This window comes from Schistocerca cancellata, chromosome 8, assembly GCF_023864275.1.
Source record: "Schistocerca cancellata isolate TAMUIC-IGC-003103 chromosome 8, iqSchCanc2.1, whole genome shotgun sequence".
Taxonomy (NCBI): Eukaryota; Metazoa; Arthropoda; class Insecta; order Orthoptera; family Acrididae; genus Schistocerca; species Schistocerca cancellata.
In genome coordinates, this window is record NC_064633.1 from 236,959,269 (window position 1) to 236,973,970 (window position 14,702).

Here is a 14,702-nt window from a genome sequence, read left to right on the forward strand (position 1 = left end):
TTTCACATACGCAACACAGGGCCAGCCAACAGTCAGTACTGCTCAGTAGCTGAATACGATATTTAAAACGTGCTTTACACGAGGAGAAAATTTTTTTTCCAAAAATAAATTTCAGTATTTTCGTTTATGGACAAATTTTTGTACAAAGCTTACACTTTCACACTAGAGTACAACTGTCTTTAAGTGGGTGTAAGTTCTGAATTGTAGAGACTGAGATGATTATATAGAGATTGGGATGATTACGTATAGATAGACAGGGCGATTACACAGAGACTGTAGAGATTGGGACGATTCTACAGGGAGTGGCGCACAGCAGCACTGCGCGCTGACAGAAATAATTCCGGGCTGCGGTGGAGCAAGGAAACACTTGGCGGCGATTCGTTGCTGCGTTTGCTAGAGACTGCCTTTACTTGTGGTACTGCTGACGTGCCAGTTTTTGCATGAGATCTCGTTCTGTGGGCGACACCACAAGAATATAACACAAAAGAGTTACACTTTTCCAGCAGTTATTGTGATGATATGAGAACTTCATAGGAAACGCCAAATTCAAATGCGAAATCACATTATTATCATAAAATACTTCAATGTGTGCATCTTATATTCCATACAGTTCGCCGTTTAGATGCATTCTGTATTGCTAACCACTCCCGGCACAAAGCACACATTCGCAGTCAGACACAGACACACACACACACACACACACACACACACACACACACACAGACAGATCAAAAATACACAAAAAAAACTGATTGCCAGGCCATGATGCTACGGAAGTTCGTCTTTAAGGTGAAGAGAGAACTTCGTAGGTATGTAAAACATGGTCTGCTCCCCTGCGATTATCTACTGCAAGAGAAGTACTTTCACTTCAAAAAATTAAAAAATGTATTACTCGTTACCAAAATAGTCCTGAGCAGGAACACTAGATGAAGGAGGAGTTCTATAAAAAAAAATAATACTTACGCGTCAAAATGTCCAATATTTTTCGTTCACACCCTACTGGCTCGTGCACAATTTGTGAATTGATAAGATAGTATTTGCTCAATAAAAACATTAATATTGATTATGTGATGTCTAGGATCCCTGCATACTTGGTTAGGTAAACGAATGTTCAAAAAAATCGTATTAATGAGTTTTATTACAAAAAGTAATTTGCAATTACACAGATGTGTCGCAAGCAAAGGGCGACGTACAAAATAATCTCCTTCAGTATAAACAATCCAAAGTGTGTGCTATATAGAGATTGCAACTGACGTAACTAGAGTTAAAGCTGCTATTGAACAGGGCGCGCATCAGTCGGTCACGGCGCTTACGTCGTCTTCACATAGGGGCCACTGCTGTTGCATTGTCGTCCTGGAGCGAGGTCTGGTCAGCGTAAAATTGGCTGCACTCTTCTCACAGCCTTCTCTGCTTTGTCGTTCCCAATTGTCGTGCCGGCGCTTGCAATATCCGCCCCCCCCTTTTCACCCAAAGCGACGGACCATTGTTGTATAGGGAGCATGACAACAGTAAGGGAGGCAGGAGAGTGGTGGACACTCTGAGGGACCAGAAGCTGTGGTGCCAGGGACGTCAGACTTCCGGTCGTACCCAGCTGTAAAACCTTCGCTCTGGTGGAAACGTACCCTGGAAAATGTGCAGAAGGGTACGTGTCCACCTCCTGAGGCTGATAGCAAGAGAAGGCGTCGGCTTCTGTGACGTGGGTGGATCTAGCTCCATCGGTAGGACGAGATGAGGCGAAGGCTCTGTCTCTATGGGGTCATCCCACAGTGTAGTGATGACATCCTCTGGCGGCTATTGTGTTCACGCTGTCCTCGGGATCTACGAATCTGGGGGAAGAGATACAGAAGGATCACTGGGCACATGACAGTGGCGAATCTAATTTTGATGTCGGCGCTGCAATGCGTCTGGGAATGAAATGAGATACATGCATGCGACAAGTCGACGAAGGACCTCGCCTTGTGCCCACTGTGTGATGCCGTTAAAGACCCAGAAAAATACAGTATCATGCGGCACGAAGCGATACTTCTGCGGCGACAGATGTTGAGGAGGGTGAAGCAGGTGGAGCAGTGTCTGATAGCGGCAGCTGTGAAGCAATTTCGCCTTCGATGGTCCATCTCATGGTTGCGAACGATAGGAGGGGAGAAACAGTAGCAAGGCTTGATCCCTGGTGTGTGCGCTGCGAATTTTGGCCATTTGCTGCGTGAAGTTTCTGACAAAACGTTCCACTTCACCGTTTGAATGAGGATGGAATGGTGCTCTAGTTAGAAGCTGTATGCCATTGCGTGTACAGAATTTTTCAAACTAATTTGATCTGAACTGGGGTCCATTCTGTTGCAAACATGCGGATTGCGCGTGATCTTTTTTGCCATAAGCGTAACACCGCGCTTTTCGGGACGTGCAGTCTTGGCGTCTGTGCTGTGAATAGCACCGAGGGCATGACTTAATTCTTTTCACCTGTTTAGAGAAATGTTTGCGTGGCTTGGTGCACATATGTTGCTGCCACCTACTGGGCCAGTTGTGAGCAAGGGATGACTCAACCTGACAAATTAGTGGCTGCTCAAATTTATCGGCCACTACAGCACCTGAATCATTCTGATCTAGAATTTACACTAGGGTGCTGGAATGATGAATTGGACTGTTTCAAACCTTTTCTGTAAGTCTAACAACAGTTACACTGTACACGAATGCATGACACAACATAACATCTGAATATTCCCTTGTCATACCATGAAAATCTATTATCAATGGCGGTAAGTTTGTTCTAAACTTTTCTAGAAATGCCAGAATTGGTACCTAACTGCCACCACATTCACTTGTTGGCCATAATAGTTAGTTAGAGAATCTACAAGATGATCATAGGGAAGTTTACTCGGAGTAGCGTTAGGGAACAATTTCTGAATGAGGTGAAAGACTGCACTTCTTACTGCTGACAAAAAGTGATGTAGTTTCACAGTACCTGATAAGTTGTGAGCAGTGATGTGGGCTCCATACTGTTGCAACCACTAGAGCCATTCCTCTTGTTTTTCATTAAACTGGCGGAAAAGCGGTTTGGCATTCGGAGCTACAGTCGTTGTATTTTGTGCTGCGTTGGTCACTTGATTGGTTAGTAGCTGCTGTACCATGTTTAGCAAGGTGGCTATCTGATGCGTCTGAAACTGAAACATCTGAATCTCGTCGGATGGAAGTGCTTGGTCCGATGACAGGCACAGGTCGAATATCCTTAGGTGATATGGTACGATTATCAACTTCTGTAGCAGGGTCTGATTGAATAAAATGTGAGTCGAAGATATTTTCATCCATGGGAAAGATTCTCGTGCATCTAAACCCATTCATAGCCGTTGACGTCTTTTCAGCTCTTGTGTAAGCACGACTTAATCAGAGCACTTATTTAATAGTGAGTAAAAACTCTATTTTCGTGACCATCCAAACTTTTTTTTATTTTCTTGGGCATGGTATGAATGTAATGGGAACAATAAGAGGTCAAATGGTTGCATTTTATCAGTGCAGTGCGGAGGCAGGCAAACTAAGGAAACACCATTACCTCGGCCAAGCTGAATAACGTCTATGTTACGAGTGTGTGTCATGTAGCCATCCAAAATCAGAAGCAATGGGTCGTCTTTGGATTATCCGACAATGTTGATTGAGCGTTGTAACCATTCGTGAACAAGTCCAGCTGCATACGACCAGAAGGATGAGTTGCTCCGATTATACCTAGAAGAGCTCCGTCTAGTAGTTTAGCCTTCAAGTTATTGCGTGGAAAAATCATAATGGCTGCAATAAACGGTCCAGATGCGGACATGCACGTTACAAGAGATACAAGTGAACTACGTTCAGCAGAAGACTATTGGTGGACTTGATGTTTGCCTTTTACAGCAACAGTTTTTCTACATTTATGCTGAACTACCGTCAAACCTGTTACATCAACGTTAAATGTTTTCATAGGATTGTGTTTTATTTTCTCCACTTCCTGTTCTAGAATCCAAAAAAATTTGTTTACATTCTCTTTTGAGAATCCCTAGATTCCAGCTTTAGATAGCAGCTGCGACGCTCTGAAAGAGATTACTGAATGGCGTCTCGTTAACATTTGCAATCATTTCTTACCTGCGAGCCCTTGTTGAGTCTTGGGAGGGTGCTCAATATTATTTCTAAAGGCTGGATGTAAAGCCATACGTTTAACATTATCTGCATGTAAATTATAATAATTGTTCTCCACGTTTTACAGTACTCGACGAGCTAGGGCTCTATCTTGGGTGGGAAAATAGTTTTACGGCCTTGTGTAATATTCAGAACATCTGCAGATTCAATGTTTTGCAACTTTAGAATCTTCAAATATATCCTCAATGTTGTTCTCGGTATCCTAAATTCACGTATTGCTTGTTTAATAGCCATATTTTCCTCTTGAACAGCTTCAATTGCAATTAATGGGGGCCATATTATCAGAACGGCAAGCACTGCATATGACGCGTGATTGGCAACTCTACAGTTGATATAAAATGCGTTCAACAAATGCAAAATAAAGCAAGGAATGCTGGCTACCTTCGATTAAAAAACTGGTTTCCTAGTATTTATATGTCACAGTGAAACGTATTCCGTAACTAAAACGTAGCAAAAATTTGATTTGCTCTTATAAGAAAACACAAGATTCCAGAGTGTCACAGACAAAGCTTCTTCTTTCACGCGCTCTTCGTAGCTCACAATAGCCCTCTGAAGCAGTTCACAGTAATAAGTAATGACTGCGCCACTTGCTGGAGAGCTTAGATAGGATGGCCATATTTGAGTAAGGGGCATATACGGCGAGTTTACCTTACTTCGACACAATAACACACTTTTACACATATAACAAACAAATAAGTTCGCATAATACGTATAAGATTAGCAGAAAATCATCGCCCATCATAGGCAAGTTCACTTTTCACTACTTCACAGGAAAATGTACCACGTTTCTAGGTTAAAATTATACTTCATAAAAAAACGCTGTCTTTGATTTGCAAACACAAAGAATTTCATATGACGGAATAATTTTTTGTATAGTGATTACACCGCCAGGTGGCACCATCGAATAATTTCCAGGTGAAAACATTCTATATAGGAGCGAAATGCCAATTATACGGACACGACGCGTCGTGAAGTTACGTTGGTGGAAAAATTGCGGCTAAAAGCATTGTCTGATGATCCCAGAACCCTTGCTTGCTATTACCCCGGGCCCTTATCATGTGTTCAATAAGTCAGTTAAAAGTACATTTACGCCTCAGACCATATACGAGGCGCATTCAAGTTCTAAGGCCTCCGATTTTTTTTTCTCCGGACTGGAAAGAGATAGAAACATGCGCATTGTTTTAAAATGACGCCGCGTTCATTTTCAATACGTCCCAGAGATGGCAGCACCGTACGGCAGATGGAATTTTACCGCCAGCGGCGAGAATGAGAACTGTTTTAAATACTTAAAGTAGCGACGTTTTCCTTACTTGAACAGCGTGCAATCATTCGTTTTCTGAATTTGCGTGGTGTGACACCAATTGAAATTCATCGACAGTTGAAGGAGATATGTGGAGATGGAGTTATGGATGTGTCGAAAGTGCGTTCGTGGGTGCGACAGTTTAATGAAGGCAGAACATCGTGTGACAACAAACCGAAACAACCTCGGTCTCGCACAAGCCGGTCTGACGACATGATCGAGAAAGTGGAGAGAATTGTTTTGGGGGATCGCCGAATGACTGTTGAACAGATCGCCTTCAGAGTTGGCATTTCTGTGGGTTCTGTGCACACAATCCTGCATGACGCCCTGGAAATTCGAAAAGTGTCATCCAGGTGGGTGCCACGAATGCTGACGGACGACCACATGGCTACCCGTGTGTCATGTTGCCAAGCAATGTTGACGCGCAACGACAGCATGAATGGGACTTTCTTTTCGTCGGTTGTGATAATGGATGAGACGTGGATGCCATTTTTCAATCCAGAAACAAAGCGCCAGTCAGCTCAATGGAAGCACACAGATTCACCGCCACCAAAAAAATTTCGGGTAACCGCCAGTGCTGAAAAAATGATGGTGTCCATGTTCTGGGACAGCGAGGGCGTAATCCTTACCCATTGTGTTCCAAAGGGCACTACGGTAACAGGTGCATCCTACGAAAATGTTTTGAAGAACGAATTCCTTCCTGCACTGCAACAAAAACGTCCGGGAAGGGCTGCACGTGTGCTGTTTCACCAAGACAACGCACCCGCACATCGAGCTAACGTAACTCAACAGTTTCTTCGTGATAACAACTTTGAAGTGATTCCTCATGCTCCCTACTCACCTGACCTGGCTCCTAGTGACTTTTGGTTTTTTCCAACAATGAAAGACACTCTCCGTGGCCGCACATTCACCAGCCGTGCTGTTATTGCCTCAGCGATTTTCCAGTGGGCAAAACAGACTCCTAAAGAAGCCTTCGCCACTGCCATGGAATCATTGCGTCAGCGTTGTGAAAAATATGTACGTCTGCAGGGTGATTACGTCGAGAAGTAACGCCAGTTTAATCGATTTCGGGTGAGTAGTTAATTAGAAAAAAAATCGGAGGCCTTAGAACTTGAATGCACCTCGTACTGCGGGGTTATTTTATGTGCATAAATATGATTATTTTGAGTCTCTGGGTCTCGATAATAGACAACAATATAGAAAAAAAAGAATTTGAAGATTTCCGAAAATATTGCCGGCCGCGGTGGTCTAGTGGTTCTAGGCGCTCAGTCCGGAACCGCGCGACTGCTACGGTCGCAGGTTCGAATCCTGCCTCGGGCATGGATGTTTGTGATGTCCTTAGGTTAGTTAGGTTTAAGTAGTTCTAAGTTCTAGGGGACTGATGACCACAGATGTTAAGTCCCATAGTGCTCAGAGCCATTTGAACCGAAAATATCATATTAAGAACGTAAGGTAAAAATTCCGACAATTTTGCATGAATAGAAATTGTAGAAGTGGCCATCAGCAAAATTGGTACTTCTTGTACCCAGAGATCGTGGTTTTCAGGTTTTTCTCAGGCACCACCCACGAGCAAATGGTGCTGCTATAAGCCACCTGAGGCCCACCCTATAGCACACCTAGTGAGACAATCCAAAGTCCAGTGCCCTTGTGAGAAAACCCTGAAGGCAAGTTGCACCATAAGTGCACTCCTGTGCATTTTAGTGAGCGACTACTAGTTAGCGTTTTAGGAATGACACTGCTGGAGCCAGACGAAGCAGAAAATATGCCCAAAATCAACGACCCTGTGGGACTGTAGTAAGACCTGTTTATGTGTCCAGCGCCTGCTGTGGCGAGGAGCTGAAGGCTGTGAGAAAGGAGCTTAAGTGCAAAATTTGTGTAATAATTGTTATTAGAAAAGACATATGAGTCAATGTGAACGGTGGGGGAGAGAAGGGCGTTTCCCAAGCTGTCTTCCATATAAATGAGGTACATCACTACAGTATTGGCGGAACATTCTACATTAAAATAAGATTCCGGAGAGCTTTGTGTTTCAGTGTTTTTGGTGACTTTGAGCTCGTTGTGTAGGAGCAGTTACCCAATAAATTCATGAGAGATTATGTTCATATCGTTGGAAATTTCTTCTCTAACGTTTCAAAGAGTTATGAGGCGATGTCTTAGAGTAAATCCAATATTAAACTCAATCTTGATTTCAGTCTCAGAACCAAAATTTTTCCTACAATTAATCCTGTTTAGTCGACCCCCTACATATAAATATAACGAGTTTACCTGCATGTCTGATTTGTTTGTCTCATTTTGAAGGTGTTCCGTTACAATATAGCAGTCAAGCCTTCTGATCATTCACTTTATACGCGGATTTTATCAGCAGTTGTTTAACTGATGAATAATGAACATTGTACTTTCTCGTCTAGCATGCTATTGATGGTATCGTAAGTAAAGTAAATGCATATTACATGTACTAGGCAGAAACACACCATGCATACACTTCAGTTTCAGTTTCAGTCAGTGCTGCGTGTACTCACGTTCTTGGGATAATGATTGGTACCATCTCGCACTTAATGTTTTGATTTTTCTGTGCATCTGCGTCGGTATTCTGCTGAGTTTTATAGTTTTGAGTCTTGTTTCTTGCCACCTTGTTTCTCGCAGTCTTCTTCTTTTGCACCTTCTCCTGTACGTTGATAATCCGAAAATCATGCCTCTTCTCAGAATTTAGTGTTCTACTGCAACAATGCACCTGCGATAATTCCCTTGCAATCTCTGCGTTCCGTTGGTCTCTGCACACCCAAACCGCATCCACGACCTCTGTAATGTATGATGTATGTCTCTCCCACCTCCACCTTTACCCTCCCCCTTCCCCCCGCTGCACCTTCTGTCATTTCCACAAAGTGAGTTCCCCTCGTTTCTTCCACAAAACCATCACTCCTTCTACTAGTTAAAAGAGCCATTACTCACATCCGTCTTTACACATCGTTGCCGCTGCAACCGATGGCGCACTTCCATTTGTCACTTCCTGCTTAATAAAATATTACAGACATTATAGTTTTTATAGTGAACCAGAGAGTTTTCTTTTGCATATAAATCGTTAACAGTCAAAGTCACATGTACATGGGAACGTGTTTACAGAACACATTGAATTCATATATGTTGCCTATGGTTATATTTGTGCGATTTCGTTTTGTTCATACCCGTATTATTACAGTCTGTTGATCATCACTTACAAGTAAAAACAAGGAAATATGATATTTACGATTTAATGTCAAATTTGATTGTTATAGTACCGTAAAATGTGCGGATTTCACAGAGAGACTTCTTTATTTTTCCTTTACGGTCATCGTCAACATACTCATGCTCGTAGTTCCTGAGTCGCTAAATCCCGGATTCAATTCCGACGGTTCGCAGATAATTTTCACTCCAGTACTGGTGTTTCTTTCGTCCTAATCATATCGTCTAATTTTTATCAACGTACAATTCGTCGAACGGGCGGCAAATAGAAAGACTAGCATGAGGCGGCCGAATACCCCAGACGCAGTCTCTCAGCCAAAAATACCATAGGATCATTTCATTTCTGTATGTCCGTTAAGTTTAAACGTAGGGCTCCGAGGCCGCTGTCACAGTCTATAAAGTTCTTCAGGTTGTGTGACCGCATTGTCAATGAGTAAAATTGCAACGATGTTTCGGCCACTGTTGCAAATGAGCTTCCTCACGGTGTAATCAACACACCCTTGGGAAGACCATTTGCAACAGTGCTCGAAACGTCAAAACTTTTCATTGCGTTCACACATTCTGAAGAATTTTATAGACACATCCGTTAAGGTTCACAGTTCATTATATTCCTTACAAAACTTATTTCCTAAGTGATCAGCAAATGCTTCTGACGAAAATTTGACAGACTGCTGCCTGTGGCTACAACTTTCCTTTGCTTTCAGATTTGGTTACTAAAGGCTGGACTTGTCATTAACCTCTGAAACGACAAATGTTTTTAAGCATCACTCGTACTACCGTGGTCTTTACTCACTTTTTAAGCCCAGGCTGGTTAATCAAACTTGACCTCATCGCTAGACCTTCACGACTGGGCGATGGAAATTGCGCAGGAATATGGTGGTAACATTAATTACAGAAACAGGCTTATAAATCGGAGAAGTGCCTCGAAAGAGTAGGTTGTCTTGCGAGTCCCATTAAGCATGACAAAGATATTTTGCATCATCGCGGACGCGAAGGCTTAACTCAAGGTTCTCACCCACAGACATGCGAAGCGGCAATTCGTTCGTCAGGTCCGCCATATTTCACAGGCAAATGCCGAGGCTCTGCGTTGTGTCACACCCTGCGGGGCCCCGCGACCTATTGTCCACAGGACATACCGCAGCTATCTTTGTGAACCCATCTTCGAGAACTTCGGCGCCTAGTCTGTAATAATACATCAGATTTATTGCTTTAAACACCACAGCGTAGTCCCATGCTGATTGAAATGCCGTGTACCAAATTATTCACAGCATCTAACTTGATCTGATGCATTGTAACATAATTCTTCCATAGTACGTCTTGCTTTCCGCCAAAACGGCCAAGGGAAACAAGCAGCCAAGGAAACGAAGACAGAAAAATTAATATTTATTCTAAACTCAGGGCTCGCACAGAAAAATTTAAGTGTTCGTTTTTCCCGCGTGCCGTTCGAGAGTGGAACGGCAGAGAGACTGCTTGAAGGTGGTTCATTGAACCCTCTGCCAGGCGCTTTATTGTGAATAGCAGAGTAATCACTCAGATGACGTAGATGTAATTCCTTCACGAAAGAAGATGAAGTAAATATTCCAGAATTCGAAACCAGAACATCTGTTAGCATGAGTGACATAAAAGTAGATATCTTATGTGTTGCTAAACAGCTCAAATCACTTAAGAAAGGCAAGTCTTCCGGTCCAGATGGTATACCAATCAGGTTCATTTTAGAGTATGCAGACACAACAGCGCCTTTCTTAGCAATCATATACAACCGCTCACTTGAAGAAACGTCTGTTCCTAAAAACTGGAAAGGAGCACGGGTCACACCAATGTTCAAGAAAGTAAATACGAGTAACCCATTGAATTACAGACCCATATCACTGACCTCAATTTGCAGTATGATTTTGGAGCATATACTGTACTCGAATATTATGAATCACCTTGAAGAAAATGACTTATTGATACATAACGAACACGGATTCAGAAAAAATCGTTCTTGTGCAACATGAAGTAATTAGTGCTGTCGACGAGGGATCTCAGATCGATTCCATATTCCTAGATTTCCAAAAGTCTTTTGATACCGTATCCCACAAGCTACTATTAATCAAATTGCGTGCATATGAAATATCGTCACAGTTGTGTGACTGGATTGGTGATTTCCTCTCAGAGAGGTCACAGTTCGTAGTGATAGACGGTGAATCGTCGAGTAGAACAGAAGTTATATCTGGCATTCCGCAAGGTAGTATCATAGCCCTCTACTGTTCCTGATTTACATAAATGATCTAGGTGATAATCTGAGCAACCCCCTTAGATTATTTGCAGATGATGCTGTAATTTACCGTCTAGTAAAATCATCAGACGATCAATTCCAATTACAAAATGATCTACAGATGATTTCTGTATGGAGCGAAAAGTGGCAATTGGCACTAAACAAAGAAAAGTGCGAGGTCATCCACATGGGTACTAAAAAAATCCGATAAATTTTGGGTTTACGATAAATCGCACAAATCTAAGGGCTGTCAATTCGACTAAATACCTAGGAACTACAATTACGAGCTACTTAAATTGGGAAGACCACATAGATAATATTGTGGGGAAGGGGAAACAAAGACTGCGCTTTGTTTGCAGAACGCTTAGAAGATGCGACATACCTACAAACGAGACAGCCTACATTACCCTTGGCCGTCTTCTGCTGGAATATTGCTGCGCGGTGTGTGATCCTTACCATGTAGGATTGTCGGAGGACACCGAAAAAGTGCATTGAAGGGCACCCCGTTTCGTGTTACCTCGCAGTAGGGGTGAGAGTCAGTGATATGGGGTGGCAGTCACTGAAATGGAGGCAGTTTTCTTTGCGGCGAGATCTGTTTACGAAATTTCAATCACTAACTTTCTCTTCCGAGTGAGAAAATACTTTCTTGACACCCTTCTACGTAGGGAGAAATGATCATAACAATAAAATAAGAGAAATCAGAGCTCGAACGGAAAGCCTTAGGTGTTCCTTTTTCCCACGCGACATTCGAGAGTGGAATGGTAGAGAAGTAGTATGAAAATGGTTCGATGAATCCTCTGCCCGGTACTTAAGTGTGAATTGCACAGTAACCATGTAGATGTAGGTGTAGATGTAGAATACTGTAATCCGCCATCTGTGCCTACAAGAATATTGACATGGAGACAATTTTGATCACAGGACATATAATTTAACCCTATTAATGAAACAATGTGTGATGGGGAAATACGGGAACTGTGTTCAAGTAAAAGATGTCATGTACGACCTCTGGCTAGAGGTCAAGGCATTGTGGAAACCCCGCCCATACGCACAAAATTATGACCTTGAAAAATACTTGTTCCTCTTAACGATGAGTGCAGTGATAAATAGTGATTCAAGAAAAGTGCCACAGAGGTATGCTCAATGACATATGGCCACGTACTCAATGAAGCTGAATAATCCATCCTACCGCAAATAGAGGGGCAGGATGAGACTAACGGAGTGGCTTCCTAGAGAACGAGACCATCAAGTACAAAGAGAGTCTAGAGTGAGGATCAGCCAATAGAGGAACGTGCAATCCCGGAGGATAGGAGGAAACAAACTTCACGTCTGGGGTGATTATACGGAACGGAGTTGGGAACACCATCGTGTTAGTTTACCCAAGAAAGTACATAGGCTCCTCAGGTGAAGAGTCTTTCCGACAGTAAATAGTCTGAAGGTGATGTAGCTGCAATTTGCGTGTCAGATGAGGGCTAATTAGAGGGAAGTATCAGAGAACATAAAAACGACAATTTTCACTTAGTGGTGGAGATGGATATCTGTGGTTTTAGTGTATTTGATTTGACCAAAGCACGAGAAGTGTGACCATCATCAGGAAAGAATACAATGTTTTGGTCAAGAGGCGACTGAAAGAGTTGCTGCTCTCAAGGTAGGTAATGAGACTGTAAAACATATTTTGCAAGTAAAAAGCTACATCGTTTGGTTAATATACATTAAGTGCAAACCCAGTACACATTGCAATAATTCTAAAACTGAGCCATGAAGGTCATTTACGAAGAAATAAACAACACCTTGATTGAAGAAGCCAAAGATCCAAATATTGACATCGTGATGGGACACTTCAGGATGAAGTATGGCAAATAAATAGTGGGACTGCTTCATTTACATGAAATAAAGGAGGCAAGATGCCAATCGACTTCTGCAGACGTAATAACCTGGTGGTGATGAACAGCTTGTTAAACTGATCTGGAAATACGTTAGAATTGCTGTAGAGGTTGTAAGCTCTAAGAGACATTAATTATTTGGCAATATGTATATCACATTAGAGACTACGAACAAAGGATGTCTCACTTGACCAAAATCTTACAGCCGAACTTAATATTGCTGATATACGTTTAGGAAATAGGTAGGGAGAAAACAAAAATTAATTTTAAGAAGTAAGAAACAATAATCAGACGATGGAAAAAGTGGAAACTCGATCAATGAAGTAGACAGTATGAACATAAAAATGAAATACCTTGTGGCTGAATACAGAACGTACATTTTGATTCCCTCTGCAAGTAAGGAACCACGAGTAACATAAGAAACGCTTCACAAGAGGGAAGAGAGGATAAAGGTTAAGGTCTGAGGCGATGAAAGCCATATGTGGTTAAGTAATTCAGTCACTGGTGGTACATACGACCAAAGAACGAAACACAAGGAAATAATAGTGTATATTAGAAGCTGAAAGGTAAACTGTTGAATAAAACAAAGAACTTCACATTATAGCAATTGTCTTGCCGCAGTGGATACACCGGTTCCCGTCAGATCATCGAAGTTAACTCTGTCGGGCGTAGCCGGCACTTGGATGGGTGACCATCTGAGTCGCCATGCGCTGTTGCCATTTTTTGGGGTGCACTCAGCCTCGCGATGCCACTTGAGGAGCTACTCGACCGAACAGTAGTGGCTCCGGTCGAAGAAAACCATCATAACGACCAGGAGAACGGTGTGCTATCCGCATCCTTATCTGAGGATGACACGACGGTCGGATGGTCCCCATGGGCCACTTTTGGCCTGAAGAGGGAGTGCTTTAACATTTTAAGGAGGGATGTGGAAAAGCGAAAATTTAAAGAAGACAATGATATACCAATTACTTTATTCAAAGTATTAAGAGCCACTTTAATAACCTAGAGTACACTTGCCTATAAGACCTAGCATCCTAGAAAATGACCGTATGGGTTACAATGCGCGAACTATCAATGGGCACAAAGGTAAAAAGTGCTATTATCACTACACCATCTGGTTTATACACATTGAAAGGTCTCTGTTGGATTCCTTTCATGTTTAATTTCTTAAATCTGTTGCCATTTATGGAATAAATTCCTCTTCTAAATGTACTGTGGCGTTTCTGACTATCTGGGAGGAGACTGAGCAGTGGAATGTGATACTTTTACACATAAACAAGAACGATCTGTCACACTACTACACTTTAAAGCACAGTTTATATGTAATTCTTATATGTAATTCATGTCACACAGTCTCATACGGAACCTACATCCGCTTTCTTTTATATACTGTATATGATAAGATACTGTCATCCCCCTTCCCTTTTGTGTGAGAGGATGAATGAGCATATGTATTTCTAGTTGCATGCTTGAGGGTAGCAGACAAGGCTGTCTGCTAGAGAACAGTAGGACCAACGTCGGAACAGGTAGCTACGCTTCCTAAAAGCAAAGAGGTTTCTATCCTTAGTATGGTCCTGTCCGTCCGTTGTCATGTTGGTATAGGAAGCTGCCCCTCTGGCCACTTCCGTTGGTCTTTGTGAGCCACCCTCAGGAAGCACGCTTGGCAGTAGGGCGGTTGCAGTGTGGCCGTGGCGAGCGTCTGAAGTGGTAAGATCTCCGGCTAAGCGCGTGTCTGTTAAGTCCGTAGGACAATGGATTTCTTAAGTTCAGCCTAACTGAAAATTTAATCACCTTTATTTCGGGTTTAGGTCTAAAATATCCGATGTTATCTTAAATTGCAGCGCAGTATAATTCTCGTGTGAAGTTCAGATTATTTTCCGGTAGTTGCTTT